The following is a 16,199-nucleotide window of genomic DNA, read 5'->3' on the forward strand; positions in this document are numbered from 1 at the left end:
ATCGCCTGTGTAGACCACTAGTAAGATGTTTCGAGGGCCTGGAGATCCCAGAACGATGAAGAGAGCTTATTCTGTGAGCCCCATCTGTATCTGATGAGCACACATATCACAACCTGCTCTCAGTACAACCTGAGAACTGACTCAAAATTTTCAGCATTCCCTTGTCTGACATGTAACAGAAATGGCCAGGGCAGGCCTGAATGGAAAAAAAACCCCAAACCCCAAACCAAAAAAACCCCAGAAATTCACAAGTGTTAAATAACTGTTGGGAATTAGCTGGACAAACAATACTTCATTTTTTTTTTAAATAAAGTGGAGCTGACCTTTTAAGAACTGTCTGGAGGCATTTCAGCTCAGAGAAGCAGCTTGAAAAGATAAAGAATAGGTAAAAGCGTCCCAGGAGAGAGAAGAAAAGATTTAGTCTTTTCAGAGCAATTGAAAACCATCTACCAGGTAGTTGTTGTAACGATAAAGCTAGATACTATGTGATGAACAGCAGACAAGGACACATCACTGAAATGACAGACTGTATATAAGGAATAGAAAAGGGGGGAACTCCCATCTCCCTGTAGATTATTGATTAGTTTCTTGGGGATGGCTATGCTGTGTTGCTAGCTTAGATTTGGTCCTTCTATATGCTGGGTGCTGAGCTGGGCACCCCGCACCTGCACCCGTACAGTGGTCAGAAGCCTAAGGCAATCTCATCTGGGAAAGCATACACAGGTGAGGGCATGCATGTAAGGCAGGACTAGATATTCAAGTCCCTGCGTAGACTGTATCAGGCTCAATGGATTTTCTACTGGAAGAGTGTTGCTTCATCTGTGCCTGGAACCAAAATTAAAACTACCAGAAGATGAAATAACAAATACATCCCGAACCTCAGCTATGAAATAACTTGATTATATGAAATATGTTGTTCCAGGTTAAATCAATCTGAAGCAGGCTTGCTAGCTGGCTTACTAACATTCTAGTCTGAGAAAGAAAAATGTGCATAATCAAGCATCATCTGAAGAACAGAATATCCAGCAGTTTTACAGTGTGGAGTCAGTAAAATTCTTACCCTTAAGACTACGATTTTGCCTTGAAATTTCTGAAACTACGTTAACGCCACCAAAATTATTCAGAACTCAGTCCCATGGCATTTGCAGGACTTTTCTTGACATCAGCAGAGATCAGTACTGTTATATCTGAGTCTTATTGTGTAGTATAAACTCAACTTGGCTCTGTAACCAAATTCTTAACACAAAAAGAAGGTAAGTTCAGAGATGCATGAATGTATCCTGAGGCTTACAGTCATATTCCTCAGCTGTGAAAAAAAAATAGAGAGAAGCTGAAACTGCAGTTCTGCTTACATATTTATAATTTTCAACAGAAAATTTGAATGGGGATCATCCATCCCTGCTGGGCAATTTCTAAGAAAGAATCTGTGTAATTGTGTGGTTATTACACTCTATATTGTATGCATCTAAATTAATGTAGGAAACCCTGTAAGTCATAATCCAAGCCAACTATTAGTCTAATCAGTCTATCGTGCTTATTGTAAGTCAGTAATGAGTTGCTGGAAAGACTTCTCTAAGCTGTATGGAAGGGCCTGGAAAAGATCCAGTCACTTTACGCATCTAAGAATGTCACCAGGAAGAGAGGAATTAGATGTACAGTGCTGTTAAAAACAAATGTTCAGATCACTCCCCATGTTTTTTTATTACCCTCTACAATACACAAAGGTGAATAATTTGCCATGGGAACACAGGGGCTGCGAGTAGTAACGTTTACCTTGAGAATATTTTTGTCAGACTCCTGCAGCCTAGGCACTGCAAAGGAAAAGCAAAATTAAATCATTCTTCAGAATTACCTTTAAAATCAAAGTCAATCCTGCTAGGCATAAGTTGGAATTATTCAGAGAAAAGGAGTGAATGCTACTGTGCCATGTTTGGAGGTAACTGGTTTGTTTTATAAATCTCATTGGAAATAAAAAGCTGTGCCTGATATATCTAAGACTGCATAAACGTTCCCAGTTTGTGGCATGCATATTCTGTTCTGATCTAAATAACTTAAAATGCTGTGTACAGAAAGCCTACAAGTAATGCAGAAACATAAGGGAGTCTGACAGTTCATTCTTGTCCAGTTACTTTGAGATTTTGAATTCTTGAATGCTCTTCTCGGTTCCTGGGTACTGAATTAATGAATTGAAGGTGCAGAACCTGACGACACTCTGCTCCGGCCTCTAGAGTAATATCCTGAGATCCCTAAACCAGAGCTGGACATGGGGCTCTTAGAAATGCCACTGTTTCCATGAGAGAGCTGGGATGGAGGAGCTGGAAGTTTTGGGCTGCTCTGAAGTGACGTGTACCACAGGGATGTCCAGGAGACAGACGCCCTGGACCTCCCTTGTTGCTCCGCAGACCTCATTGCTGGCAACAAGAATATTATGGTCCCCTGGAGCAGCTGCCGAGTGAGGGAAATATTTTGGTTCAAATATACTTCATTCAGGTGCTTCTGAAATCAAATTTTCTTTGACTTCTGGTTCACAGATTTCTGCCTGAAATAGAAAAAATCAAATTAAAAGAATCAAATAATGTCTCATAAATACTGGACCTTGGCTGCGCAGCCATCTCTGTGTGGTGCTGTTCTTTAGAATAAAAGCTGATTTGAGGCTGTTTCCCATTGCTTTTCTGCTGGTGGATAAACAACAGGGATGCTGGGTATAGCTCTATTGCAACTTGTTTTAGTTCCACAAAATAGCGTGAGGTAACTGCAGCCTTAACACCTGTGCAAGAAACAACCCTGCACAATTTTGCCAACATCAATCAATGCAAAAATCTTTAAAACAATGTGTGAAGTGGGAGTAGAAAGCACTCCGGCTCTGATCCATCACTGCTTTCACTCAAATAATGTATTCATTTAAAAAACATCACCTGCAGCAATCTTCAGCAGAGCAAAGGAGGGAGAGCATTGAATTTACATCAATGGCTGCTAGTTTTCCCTTAGGAAGAGGCCAATTTGGTAAACCTCCACAGGGATCACCAACAGGCATGCTGCTTTCCTTGCCTTTTTCGTCATGCCATATCCCGAAAGAATTTCAGCTTCCTGCTCAGTCACACCTCAAGGAAACTTTGCACCATAGGATCAAAGGTGACTGGGGAGTTGTGTTCCTTCCCACCTTCCCTGAGCAGCACGCTGCGAACCTGCTGCTGCCGCAGCCCAACTGATGGGCATCTTCTCGATCAAAATGACATCTAAGATACCTAAATATTATTTTGCTGTTTAAAGCGCAACTTCTGAGAATGAGGTCAAGCAGGCATCTGGAGCAGAGTTCCTCCCTCTCCCACTGTGCCCGACACCTACCAATCTCCTTTTGCTCTCTGGGCAGCTTAGTGGGCTAGCCTTCATCCTCTAAACAGCAGCTGTGTAGTGGAAATACTTTACCAAAGACTGGCAAAGTAGCCTCTGTTTCAGAGAGGCAGTGTGATTTTTGTTTGCAGTCCTCTCCAGCAGCTCTGCAAAACACCTCTCACCAGCAGGCAGAATCCAGACAGTTGCAAGACCACGGCACCAGTGCCTCAAAAGAGCTGATGTGCTGAGTGGAGGGTACAAGCCCACTCCCAGCGGTACGCCCAGCCTTTTCCAGAGGTATTTAAGATATAAGGTATCAGTAGGGCTCTTAACTGAAGGCAAGCTTTGGTCAGTTCAGTGTGTAGAACAATGGATCAGGAAAGTCTCTGGCGGTCCTGGGAAGTTGGATTCCAGCCACTTAAACAGTTTCCTAGGATGGTGTCAGTCAGCGCAGTCTGCAGAGGCAACGCAGTTATGCACTGAGCCTAAGCAGAGGCCAAGACTGGTCTGCCTCTGAAATCACAAAACCAAATTAAAACCAAAACCAGTGACATATGCAGAATGACAGCTCTCCTTCTGCATCCAGCTGGATACTACCATCGCATCTCCTCTTTAATCAAAAAACTGAAACAGTAAGAAAGAAACCCTGAAAACACAGACCTCAAAATCTCAAAGTTTAGGCCGACTTAACAGGCGGTGAGAGTGGACTAGGAAGAGGCTCTATCCATGCAATGGCTGAGACTGCCCCAATACACTCTGAGGTGCTCAATCTCTCCTTGCCAGCTCGGAACACTTGCAACCTAAGGATAGCATGCTCTTCCTTTAGTCAACAAGATAAGAGGTTTCCACTGCTTACACTCAGACAACAGCCTTCCTGATGGGCAAGCACCCTGACTGGAGATGTTATTTTGAGTACTGATACAACAAAATACTAAATGAAATATTCATCTCTAATTGCTTTAGAAAATTAGTTCCATAGGCATGTTTTGGTATGATTTACTAGATCCATTAAAACTCTAGTAAACATTTGTCAAATTGTACGAATTAGAGGTAAAGTAGAGAATTTGCAAATGTATTTTTGCTCAGCTTTGCCTCACTGTTGGCGCAGATGTCGGTGGACTATGATTCATGAATACTGTTTTCGGGTTGGATTTACTTTTAAGCCCAGAAGTACACTTTGTGATGCATTTACTCCAGATTTTCTAAGAAAAACGAATCCTGGCAGTTCAAGTTACCCTGGCTATCAGATAGCCTACAAAATGTTTTTTCTCAAAAGCCTTTGCACAGCTTAGAGTGGTCTTTGTGCTTGTTTACTTCTTCACAAAAGGCAGAGCAGGAAACTGGTAATATCACTCTCATATTAAAATGTTTCCTAGAAACAGTTGATAAAATTTAAAGAAAATGAATCAAAGGAGACATTTCTTTCATATGTTAATCCCTAAACAGTAGCTAATAGGCTGGAATTTACAGAAGAACATAAGCATTCTGCCTATGTTTCAAGTTGCTTGCTAAATTTTCTTTACTTACTAACATCACGGGATACAGAAGAGGCTTTGTGGGGGCAGGGAGTATCCATTTCAGGTGAGTAAAAAAAAATGCTTAAGGGTTCTATTAATAGTTTAATTGAACATCTGGCTCCAATATAATTATGATAATCTTTGCTAAGAAGTTTGCAATTTGTAATGTTTTGATGCAACTTAATTGCTTAAATTCACTATATAATGTGTCTATGTTACACTGAAGGTGAACCCTCCTGATATTTAAGTGCTACACACTATTACAAACAAATTTGTAATAGTTTGGAAGATTAATTTTAAAAGGTATTCTTCAGAAAAGTTTGTTTCGGGCTTGTCCTAGAGTTCCGGGCCTGAGCTTACTGCAGAAGAAACAATACAACAGAGTGGTTTCTGTCTGAAAAGAAGGTCCTTCCTTCAGGATTTTTAATGCTGATGACATGGAGAGTTGGCTGGAGGAATGAACCTTGCAGCTAGCGATGTTGTGAGCCTTTGCAGCCTCACGCAGAATTCCACCCACGCCAGCATCAGCTGAGAAGAAATACCCTCTTCAAAAGAATGGTTAAATATGTCCAATGTGAATGTAACTGGAAAAAACAAGGCACTAATGAACAAAGCTTTGAGCAATTGGAGACATCCATTGGAGCTTTTCTCTTTTACCTCAGGTACTTAGGTTGTATCTGTCGATAGATGGAAAATCACAGTCTTTATATCTACAGCAACGTATATCTTGCACAGCCCCTTGGAGACACCTCCATCTAATGGAGATCCTGAAGGGGGAAAATATGGTATAAACGGCATCACTACAAACTCACTTCAGTGAGGCCACAATTCCTCTACAGTTTTCTCTCTGTGACTTGCCAATCAACACCACCTCTGTCAAATTCATATTTTGGATCATATTTATATCTACAATACTAGACCAGATGCACTTTAGCTCACATTATCTTCAGCAAATCAAATTTCTAATCTATTTTGTGAGCTTAGTGGACCTCTTCCTTTCATACTCAGCAGCCAAATGATCATATTCTCTCAGCCCAGCAAAAGCACACTTTTGTCCTCATGAAACTGCTGAACAGCTGGATGGGAAAGTCTACCTTGGCAGTAAGTCTTGCCATGTTTAATAAAATGGTCCCCACACACCCTCCAGAGTACAGACTTGATGTTTCAGCACTGAAACCAGGAGGAGTTTTATTGTGGACTTAACAGATGTGAAAGTGGAGCCCTGAGCTCAAGGAATAATTCAGATTGAATCTGACAAATTCTGCTTCTGTCTATGTTTGCGTGCAGGGCAAAAGCGTATTGTTTATTTCCCGAATAGGCTTTAATTGGGAGCTACGCACTAAATACTATCTGCAGTAATTCTTTGTAAGCAGTTCAGTTCAAGTGTTCACATTCCTCACTGGAGATGTTTTGACCAAACAAAGAGATCACCTGGGATATATTCATGCCCTTGTTACTCTTCAGAATCACATTTCTACTGTCCGTATTAATTTTGGTGCCCATGCTGTTTCAGAACTGATTTTCATCACATAGATATTTAGCAAAAACTCATGCGAAGTGTGTCATTGGGGAAAATATTCTAGCTACCAAACGAATTCACTAGAAAGTGCGCAGACTGACTTAACATCACGGGAGGACTTTGAGACCAGCTAAGAGTTGTGCCTGCATGGAGACTCTCTAAGCTTGCAAGCAGTGTCGGTGCTCTGTAGAGATCCTCTGTTCTGGGCTGGAAGTCATTCCTAAAGAACACGTGTAAAATGTGAGCAGTTTTAAATTCAGTCCATCTTGAAATATAACCAAAGGTGAGAATAAAGTTGAACAGTATCTACCAAACTGTCCTGCTGTAGAATATGTCCTGTGGTCTCTGCTATCAAAATGAAATATACAGTATGTTTTGCTGTTAAAGTGAGTTTATTATTTAGCAGCCCATGAACACATTCTGCCTTCCACTTAATAAACTGGCTGCCTTTTATGATTAGCAAAAGGAGCTTGTCTTCCCACTTAAAAAACACTGCTAATCAGTGAGCCCAAATAGAAAGGATTGTAAGCTGAAATGAGATATGGGATTGAAGTCTACTTCTCAAAGAAAAGAAAAGGAAAAGAAAAGGAGAAGAAAAGGAGAAGAACAGGAGAAGAAAAGGAGAAGAAAAGGAGAAGAAAAGAGAAGTGAAAAATGACCATGGTATTGATATGAGGTCTAACCAAACACATAATTTGTAAGGAAAATTAAGGAACCTTAATATGACACTGTTCTTGTGAACCAGGGCAAATACTGCAGATAGAGAAAATTATGAATTTGAGAATGAAAGCTCTTGGTTGGGAAAAAAGATAAGAAATTCAGTTTTAAGGAGAATGAATAACACTGTAAATTGCAGCAGGCTTGTCACTATGAAAAGTAGGCAAGTATGTTTAATTAAAAATGCTGCTTTTTCATGTAAGAATACGCAGTCTGGGCTGTGTCAACATGCTGCCTGCCTAATCGGAGTAATAAAAGAGCTGGTGGCAGTGAGATAAAGTACAAGCCAAGGCTATGGGTTTTTTTGTTTGGGGTTTTTTTTTGGTTTTTTTTTTAATTGCCTCTCTACCTCATGGGTTTTTTTATTCCCAGGCATTAAATAGCCTCACACTCTTTCTCAGATTTGTAGTAAATTGGATCATTCATTTAGGAACTGTAAAGCAACATGAGATTAATCTAGATGACAGAGGGAGTTTTCAGCAAAGACTTTCCTCTTGAATATTGAGATATGTTGGACCCAAGAAGATTTGGAGTGCTATTGGCCCCAAAACCTGTGAACTTTTTCCAATTCATTGCAAATTGAGTCTTTGCAGAATGAAAAGGGGCGGGGAGGGGCGGGGCATGAAAATTCAGTAAGGCTGTCACATGCAATAGGTACACTGAATGTTTTCCTGATCTTCAGGGGAAGTAAATTTCTACATTGCACATCTGAGACTCTTACAAACCTTTAAAGCCCTTTTGAGGGAAACAGGACATCACCTGAAGGTCTTTGTCAAATGTTGGAATTGACTCTGATGGGCTTTGGCTCAGAGTAAGCAGATCCTCACTGTACGGAGTATATCCAAACACAGAATCAGTCACACTAGAGGGGGAAAAAGGGATTAAATTCCAGAACTTAAATGCACACCTCCAGCATATTTTGACATATTTTCCCGTCATCTGGGAATTGTCCATAAACCTGAAGAACATAAAAATCAGTCAAGCTCTATTCATTTAGTACCTTTTAAATTTCTCTAATTGGTACATTTGCATGCCAGTGATGCTGCAAATAGTTTCCAAGTTACAGTTACAGTTAGGAAATAAAGAGAAAGATTTAGATTGTTTGCAAATTACAGCATCCCTTTTCTGTAAACGTCAGACTATGCTTTTAGCACTATGATCTAGTTGCTTTTCTGCATGTACCAGCTTGTTAGGAATAAAAAACTAAAATGAAAAATCATAATAATACAATCATGAGCGACTTCATTCTCAAATACAATTACAACTCCTCAAAGCTGAAGAGCTGGAGCAAAACAAATTAAACAGTTTAATGACTAATACTTTTTCACCATTTATACACAAAAAGAAGAGTAGAGAGAAAGAAGTTTTGAAACCTCTGTTCAGTCTCGAGCAAACCACAGTCTGATTTGCCTGTATTTTTTGGCTTATTACATGACCCCAAGTCAGCAGCAGTCCAATGTCAGCAGAGATCAGAGTCTTCCACTGGCAGTGGAATCAAAGGCAGTGTAAAGCTATGTATATGTTCATGTAACAGGTTCTCAAATATGAGGTTAAAAAAAGTAATGTTTTTGGTGACCAGAAGACAGAGAAAACTGCTAAAATACGTATATTTTTCACGTGCAATTTTGCAAAAATATCCTTTATTTAAAGTGACCGGAATACTTTTTTTTCCCCTGCAAATTGAGGCCAGCTATTGCTAACCCTGCTGCCTCCCTGTTTTTTTTTCCTGCCAGTATTTTCTTCCTGACAACTTCTGTCAAAGAATTACTGAAGAAAGCAATACGGACATATAAAAAATTGCCAGAACTAGGTGTTTAGCTGATGATGAGTTTGATTTTCTTTCTGCTCCTAAACAGAATGGACTGAACTTTCTCAGGGAGATGTAGTGTTCAAACAAACAAATATTTATCATTTGATTATCAAGCAACAGTGGCCATTTGTACGTGTTTTCAGGAGAAGCGAGAAATCATCTGCTGTCCACACACTCACGTGAGTATTGTAACAAGTTATATCTGTGGATACCATAGCACAAGACAGAAATTCAAAAGATATGATATATATTAGTTTTGGCATGCACAGCTAGTGCATTTTCTCATCCCCAAATTAAAAAAAAAAAAAAAAGGAAGATGACCCAGAGAAATTAAGTCAACATCAGTCCCAAGTAAAATCATGGGGAAATTAGTACAAGATTCAACTGATAGACAGTGAAGGATGTAATTAACACCTTTAACACAGTTTTATGCAAAACATGCTGGAGGATCTATGGTTTGTTTAATGGAGAAAACTGTGGGTGTGTAGTGTAGCGTACATAGACCTTGCTCAGGTGCTCCATTTAGCTTTGCAGCATGTTCTGATAAAAACTGGCTCATATAAATGGATTTGACTTGACAGGCTGACAGATTTCAAGAACACAATTTTATTAAAGAACCATAATTGAAATCACATTGTTTCTAGTGATTTTTTGCATGGAAGTATATTAGATCTGATACTACTCAATTGTTTTCACCAGTGATCCAGAAGTACTTTCAAAAACTTTGATGATCAAATTTTCAGATGACAAAGATGGGTAGAATGAAAATATTGAGACAGACAAGCAGTCATACAGAACAACAGAGAGAATCTGAGAAGCCAGGCCTGCCCATGAAATTTTCATTTTAATAGGTTTCAGTGCAAAGCACCGTATCTAAACACACAGACTACAGAACAAGCTTAGAAGATGACAGTCTTCATCCTAGAGCAGCAACTCAGGGAAGGCTCTGCCGCAACGTCCAGAAATCCTACCTTGAGGTCCCAGTGTCATGCTATAACAGAAAAACATGTCCTGCAGCAGAAAGAGGAGCGTATGACAGTGACATTGAGCTAAGTCTTAGTAATTCCTTTGCAAAGATTTGAAGCAGATGCAGACAAGAGTTTCCACAAAGACCTGAGAGACAAAGAATACACCTTGCACTTGAAAGGCTTAAAGAGGACAATCTGTTCAGTAAATATCAAAATGAAGACAGAAAGGTGATGTGATTGCAATGTACAAGTACTTCCCTGGAGGAGAACAAGAAGGCCCTGAAGTGCTATTTAATCTAGCAAGGAAAAGCATAACTTGGATCACTTGATGGAAGCTGAAGCCGGAGAAATTAAAACTGGGAGTAAAATACAACTTTTCATCATGAGAGTGATTAATCACTGAAGCACATTGTGAATGAAGGCAACCGAGTCTCCACCCCTGGATGTCTTCATCAAGACTGGGTGCCCTTCAAGAGCATACATGAATGGAGCAGAGCATTAAGCTCAAACAGTGGCTAACTTGGTGGCATAGCCTCAGCCATAGCCAGGGTAGTACAAGAAGGGCTCTTGCCACTGTTCAGACTTTGAGAAGAGGCCCAAGCTCAGCTCCAGGAGCAGGGATTGTCCTTATGCCTGCTGGTGATGGACTAAGGCACAGCTTTGATTTTTCGCCTCTGACCTGGACCCTGCCCACAGTTCCCTGCCAGCAGCACTCACTCAGAAAGAGCTTTGGAGAGAAGAGTCATGGTCCCACGCAGAGTAGAACTGTGCATGTTCTCCCTGCCTGCCACGTCTTCCTCTCCCTGGCACCTAAAAGGAGGAAAAAATGGATGGCTGTTCACATTGCGACTTCAGCCAGTCACGGCTCCTCTTGGGACCATCCCTCCTACTCTGGTGGCTCAGGTCCAAGAGGACCTCAGAGCTGCTATTTGACTTTAGGGGCCTGAACAGCTTAATATGGCTCCAGTGCTTCATAAACACGGAACAAAAGGCAGCGTCCCTCACCCCCGGAAATTAAATAGCACAGATGCAATAGATGCAAATTTATTGGCAAGTGGAAATAAGCATTCCCATATTTCTGTAGTATTCACATGGATCTGCTATAGATGTCAATTAAAACAGCACAACAGCTAACAAATTAAACATGTCAGAAGCATAAGGATAAACACTGCACAGAAAAAGGGGTAGGCATGACAGTGTAAACCCTACTGCATTTCTCAAGGTGAGCAAGAAAAGAAAAGCTGCACGGACACAAAGGTCTCTGAAACAAAGTCCTGCAGTTTGAGCCAGCTGAGGCTGTGTGATTCACGGCGTTAATGATCCTGGCTCCTGAGAAGGTCTGGCGTCTTGTATGAGAGTTGCAACAGCCAGCTGGACAAGGACCAACTCTGACAGCAACAGCGGCACGTGCTACAGATGGAAATGATTAATGCTGAGAGAAGGTTCGAGGATTAAACGTGTTTATATTAACTTGCACTGCACTATTTCAGATTTCTGCCCCTGCATGCCCTTGACTAATACCTCCTTGACAAGGTTTCCCTGCCTTGTTCTCCAGGGAGAAATGGAGGGGCTAGATCTGATCCTGAATAAACAGTGTCTTAGCAAAAGCATAGTGAGAGTCTCAGGGGTCAGCTTTCAGCCACAGCAGCTCCAGACCTGGCCTGGGCAGTAAGTCAGAGCAATCTGGGCTTGTTCTAACCTGTGACAACCAATTAGGACCACTAAGGGACCACCGACCAGCAGAGATTTGGCATCTGTATGAAACCCTTCCCCCTCCCACTCTTACTCATCCTCCAACCTGCCTTCTCCTTGGAGTCCTACACTAATAGGGGTAAGCTGACGGTCCTCTGAAGGACCACTTTGCTGAATATAAAGGACAAACAGAGGGATCAAGCATGAATGCGTTTTGCTTTTTCAGGAAATCTGCCTGAGGAGCAGAAGGCAGCAACAGCCTCTTTTCCTGCACTGTGAAGGTTTGTCTGCAGCACAGGAAGAGATTGGGAAAGCTGCCGTCTTTGAAACACCTAGCAGAGTTTTGCTTGCACAAATTCAATTTTTAGTCAGCAGTTCTTTGCTAATGCAGCAATTCTTGCTGTTGTGCCATGCATACTAGTGGGAGTTTGTAGCCTTTATGTATGAGCTGGAGACCAGGAAAAAAATACTCTTGCTACCTTATTCTACTGAAAAAGCCACCAAAAGGTAAGAGGCCAGCAAACTCTTTACCCTGGGAAGTAAGGATATTTGTAAATTCATGTTTAATATCTCTGTTCTTTTGTTTCACAAAGGCCCAAGTTGTTATCTACTTCAGGCACATAGAAGAACTTCTGCTGACAGTAGAAGAAAGCTTCTGTAAAATAAAAAGGATGCCACGCAATGCCTCCCAAACACCTAGCTCTAGCCTTCATCCATGTCAGTGAAGTTAGCAGGGGCAGCACTGTGTGAGGTTTGCCTGGAATAATGCTTGAAAATGCCTTATGCCATCTCTCCCCACCTATGACAGCCACTTAGGGCAAGCACACTCATTCCTGGGCCAAGACACAGGACATGCAAAGACGCCGTGTCCTCCTGGAGACGGCTGAACCCTCAGCTCCTTGCTTCCAGATCTCTGCATGAGAACATCTCTGCTCCATACATAGGATTCTATATGATTCAGTGAGAGCTCCAGATGTGACCGGTTAAGAACAGTGATCAGTGATACAGACACAAGTCATTTATATCTCATAATTCCTGAACTTCTAAGCAGATGACAGATCTAATGATATTAGTACTGACGTCTGATTTTTTCCCCTCCACTGGAACTAACCAGGTTCACCAACGCCACTCCAAAGTCAAATCCAGACATATACCAGAACTGAAATGCCAAGTGGACATGAGGCCTTTCCATAAATGTCACATCAATACATTTTTCACAATCTGAAGCACGAGAAACCTTAGGCAGGCAACAAATATCCAGAGTGCCAATGTCTGCTGTAGGCACAGAGCATCCAAGCCTGTCGGCAGGTAGGTGACATGCTCTTCCAAGGGAGGCATCACCAAGCTCTGCAACACCTCCCTTGTCTGAGAGACACGCTGAGCACCCAGCTTCACTGGAGAGAGACAAAACCCTGACTTCCTGGAAGAGAAATTCCGCAGCTATGTTTATACATGACATTTAATATATTACATAAAATCCATTGAGCTTCAATAAATGAAACCTGGTGATCATGGACTTATTAAATATTTTCCTTTACTGTGCACACAGATTGGTACAACTTATTCCTTCCTTTTCCCAGTGTTATGATACAACAGCATTTGGTAACGCAGGATTGCCTACAAGTACTGTGAAAAGTAAGCATCTGCCGTTACCTGATTCCTGGTAATAGTGTAGCACCTGGCTCTTCAAAAAATCTCTCTGAAATAAGCAAAAGAAAAAAGAAAATATAGGTGTCACTTATCAGTACAATACCCCAAAGGAGCTATTAGAAAGCATTTGGGGCATGAAACGTGCATTTATGACTGTACAGCACCTAGCACAAGAGAATTTTGAATCCTGATTTGGCTGAAACCCATATGCACTGCCACCCTACAATTAATAACATTATTAACACTAAGAATTAAAACACAAGCTGATCACAAGCTGCTATGGAAATTGCTCTGTGCTGCTCAGACATGCAGAGACCACCTCTCCATCTCAGCACAGCGAGACCAGGACCAGACCACAAAACGCAAAAAAAAGTCCTTTGTCACCCCATCTCGATCCCAGACAACTAGAGACTGGCTTAAGGACTAAAGCCTGAGGCTTAATATTCTTCCCAACCCCTACTGACGCATTTACAATTACAGCTGGTGTTTAGCTGACTGCTTTACAGGACACGTCACACAGCGCAACTGCTTTCCCATCTCCCCACGGAGTCGGGAGAGGCGAGGCCATGTTGCAGTTCAAAGCAGGTAATCCAGCAGAAAACATCTGCCCCCAGTAGCGAAGGGCAGGACAGGACACCTTCACACAAGGGCTTTCATGATGCAGCACAGGCAGGCAGCGCAGTTAATGCCGAACAGCCCCCGAATTAGATGTGCTCTTCAGATTTTCCCACGACCGGTTTCCACCTTCCCTGTTGAGCACCCGCGTGGGTGGGGGGGGGTCCTTCATGCATACAGCCCTGCTGAGCACAGCTAGCTTCAAGTGACACACATATGCCCTCCTGAACAGCAGCCAATAACTGGGAATGGCATAAAGGAAATGAGCCTATAATTAATTACAAAAATAAATAGGTTTTCTTCAAAAATGGAAGGAAGAAAGCCTTGCTTGGTCAGGCATCAGGAAATATAGGTGCATTAGTATTTGCACTGATCTTTACCCCCACTAATAACATTTCTAATAGGATAACTATGAAAAGGACGGGAAGAAGAAAAATGAAGCAAACAAACAGGAGGTGGGTAAATACAGTTATTAAACTAAAATCTTTTAAAAGCACAAGCTTGCTGTCTTGAGAGAAACAACGTCCCTCCCATTTCCGGTTTGAAAACAAAAACTGCAATATACCACACAAGACGAACAATTCAAGGACCAAAAGATGAAAAAAGTGCTGTCTTTCATTGAAAATTTATACACCAGCCAAGGCAGGGATGCATCTGGAAGAGTAAGATGATCTACGGACTTCCTTTCATCACGTTACCATCTGGTAACTTCAAATCAGAGCGTGTAGCACCATGCCTGTGTCTGCCTGCACGTTACTGTTGTACCTAAGGGGGGGTGGCAGCTTCTACCAGGTCACGAGTCTTTCCAAGCTCTGTGGCTGACTCCAGCTTACTGAGACACTGGTTGACCCAAAGCCAGCCAAAGCCAAGGGGAATCCTACCCCCGATTTCAATGGATTTTGGAGCAAACCCTGAAATATTTCACACCAGGGCAGTCTTAATTCTGAAATCTTTTTCCCCCTTTTTTTTTTTTCTGGTGAAAGAATCCAGGTTAACTGAAATGACCACGTCTGTTATTCTCTGGAGAAAATCTTGAGGGACTTGCTTTCAGACACATACCTTATTTGTCAGGCAGTCTGAGAATCTCTTCAAATCACAGTGATTTTTTTTGAGCATTTAACACATGGAAATTTTTCAGTAGAATGAAGCCTTATATAGCATAAGAAACACAGACTTTACAAATAGAAAACATTTCCACAACAGGTAGGGGAAAAAAAAATGGATTATTAAAAGCAAGATGTCATTTTCCCTTTAAAAACACCACCATCAATAAAATCAGTTCTTCACCCTGCCTGCAAGCTCCCTTAGAGGCATACTCCACCATTTCACGTTGGGCTTGGAGTTTTGGCTAAAATGCTAAAAGAAGATTGAAGAGTTACCTGGAGTAAACTAAACAAATTGCAGTACAAAGCCTGGAGGGTATCTAAACACTGTAGGGTCCTTTGAAAAATCCTGTGCTGTATTAGAAGACTGGCAGGCAAGTCTGCTTTGCATTTTATTGCTCTGAATTGTCTAAGTATTTAAGGGTCATTGACCAGGAATATTTTTCACCCCAGACCCAAGAAACAAGTACCCCTTGGTGGCGATTATTGAGCACACAGCAAAATATCATTCTTGTTAATGAGAATACACTGAATCGTAAGTTAACAAGCAGTGACCATGAGTGTATTAAAACCAGTCTAAATTGATACACATATATTTGCATACTGTAACATGCAGCTGTTTCTCAGCACAAGAATTGCAGTGTATTGCAACACATGTATTGCAGTGACTGCTGCATTTTCTTTAAACTGTTACTCCTAAGGCCGTATAGATTTCCTTCAGTTTCACACAGTAGTAGATTTGCAGCCTATGGGTACTTGACATTCTATATGTAATGTGTATATTTAAAAGAAAAATTCTTTACTTAGAGTTGTCTTCAATAGACATGGAAGTGTAATTGGTGTATGTGGACAGGGAAGGCTGTAATTTAAGCCCTCTTTAATCTATCAAATCAGTGTATAAGGGCCTTGATATAACATAAAGAGATGCTTAACCATCATAATAGACTTGTTTCCCTAGAAAAACTCAGGCATTTCCAAAATAACTGAAGCTGAGCATTATGAACAAACTGCTGATGCTTAATCAAGTTAAGTTATTGAAACTTTATAAAAATACAAAACCCCCAAAAAAGCCAACAGCAAAATGCATGTTTTTTAAAAGAAAAGAAAGGAAAAGAATGATGCTACTATTCTACCCATTTCAATTGACCAAGATCTCTCTCATGGAAAACACTGGAGAAAAACAGATCCAGAAAGAAGAAATACCAGCAACCAAGACAGAACACTACGTCAGCTAAAGAGAGAAGTAGGAGCATCATGCCAATGCTTTGAACAGCA

At 41.2% G+C, this 16,199-nt stretch overlaps 1 long non-coding RNA gene across 2 annotated transcripts; it reads right to left on the bottom strand.

Annotated features, from left to right (window-relative positions):
• Positions 1-9,560: 9,560 nt before the first annotated feature.
• Positions 9,561-14,957, bottom strand: LOC115344319. 2 transcript variants are annotated; one of them, XR_003924501.1, is made up of 3 exons: positions 14,881-14,957; positions 13,210-14,089; positions 9,561-10,674 (listed from the first exon to the last, which is right to left on the bottom strand). It is a non-coding gene; the product is annotated as an uncharacterized LOC115344319 (long non-coding RNA). The 2 variants fall into 2 exon arrangements; XR_003924502.1 differs by having other exon boundaries at positions 13,210-14,063; positions 14,881-14,944.
• Between the last annotated feature and the right edge of the window lie 1,242 nt (positions 14,958-16,199).

The sequence above is a fragment of the Aquila chrysaetos genome, chromosome 1 (genome assembly GCF_900496995.4).
Source record: "Aquila chrysaetos chrysaetos chromosome 1, bAquChr1.4, whole genome shotgun sequence".
In the NCBI taxonomy this organism is placed as follows: Eukaryota; Metazoa; Chordata; class Aves; order Accipitriformes; family Accipitridae; genus Aquila; species Aquila chrysaetos.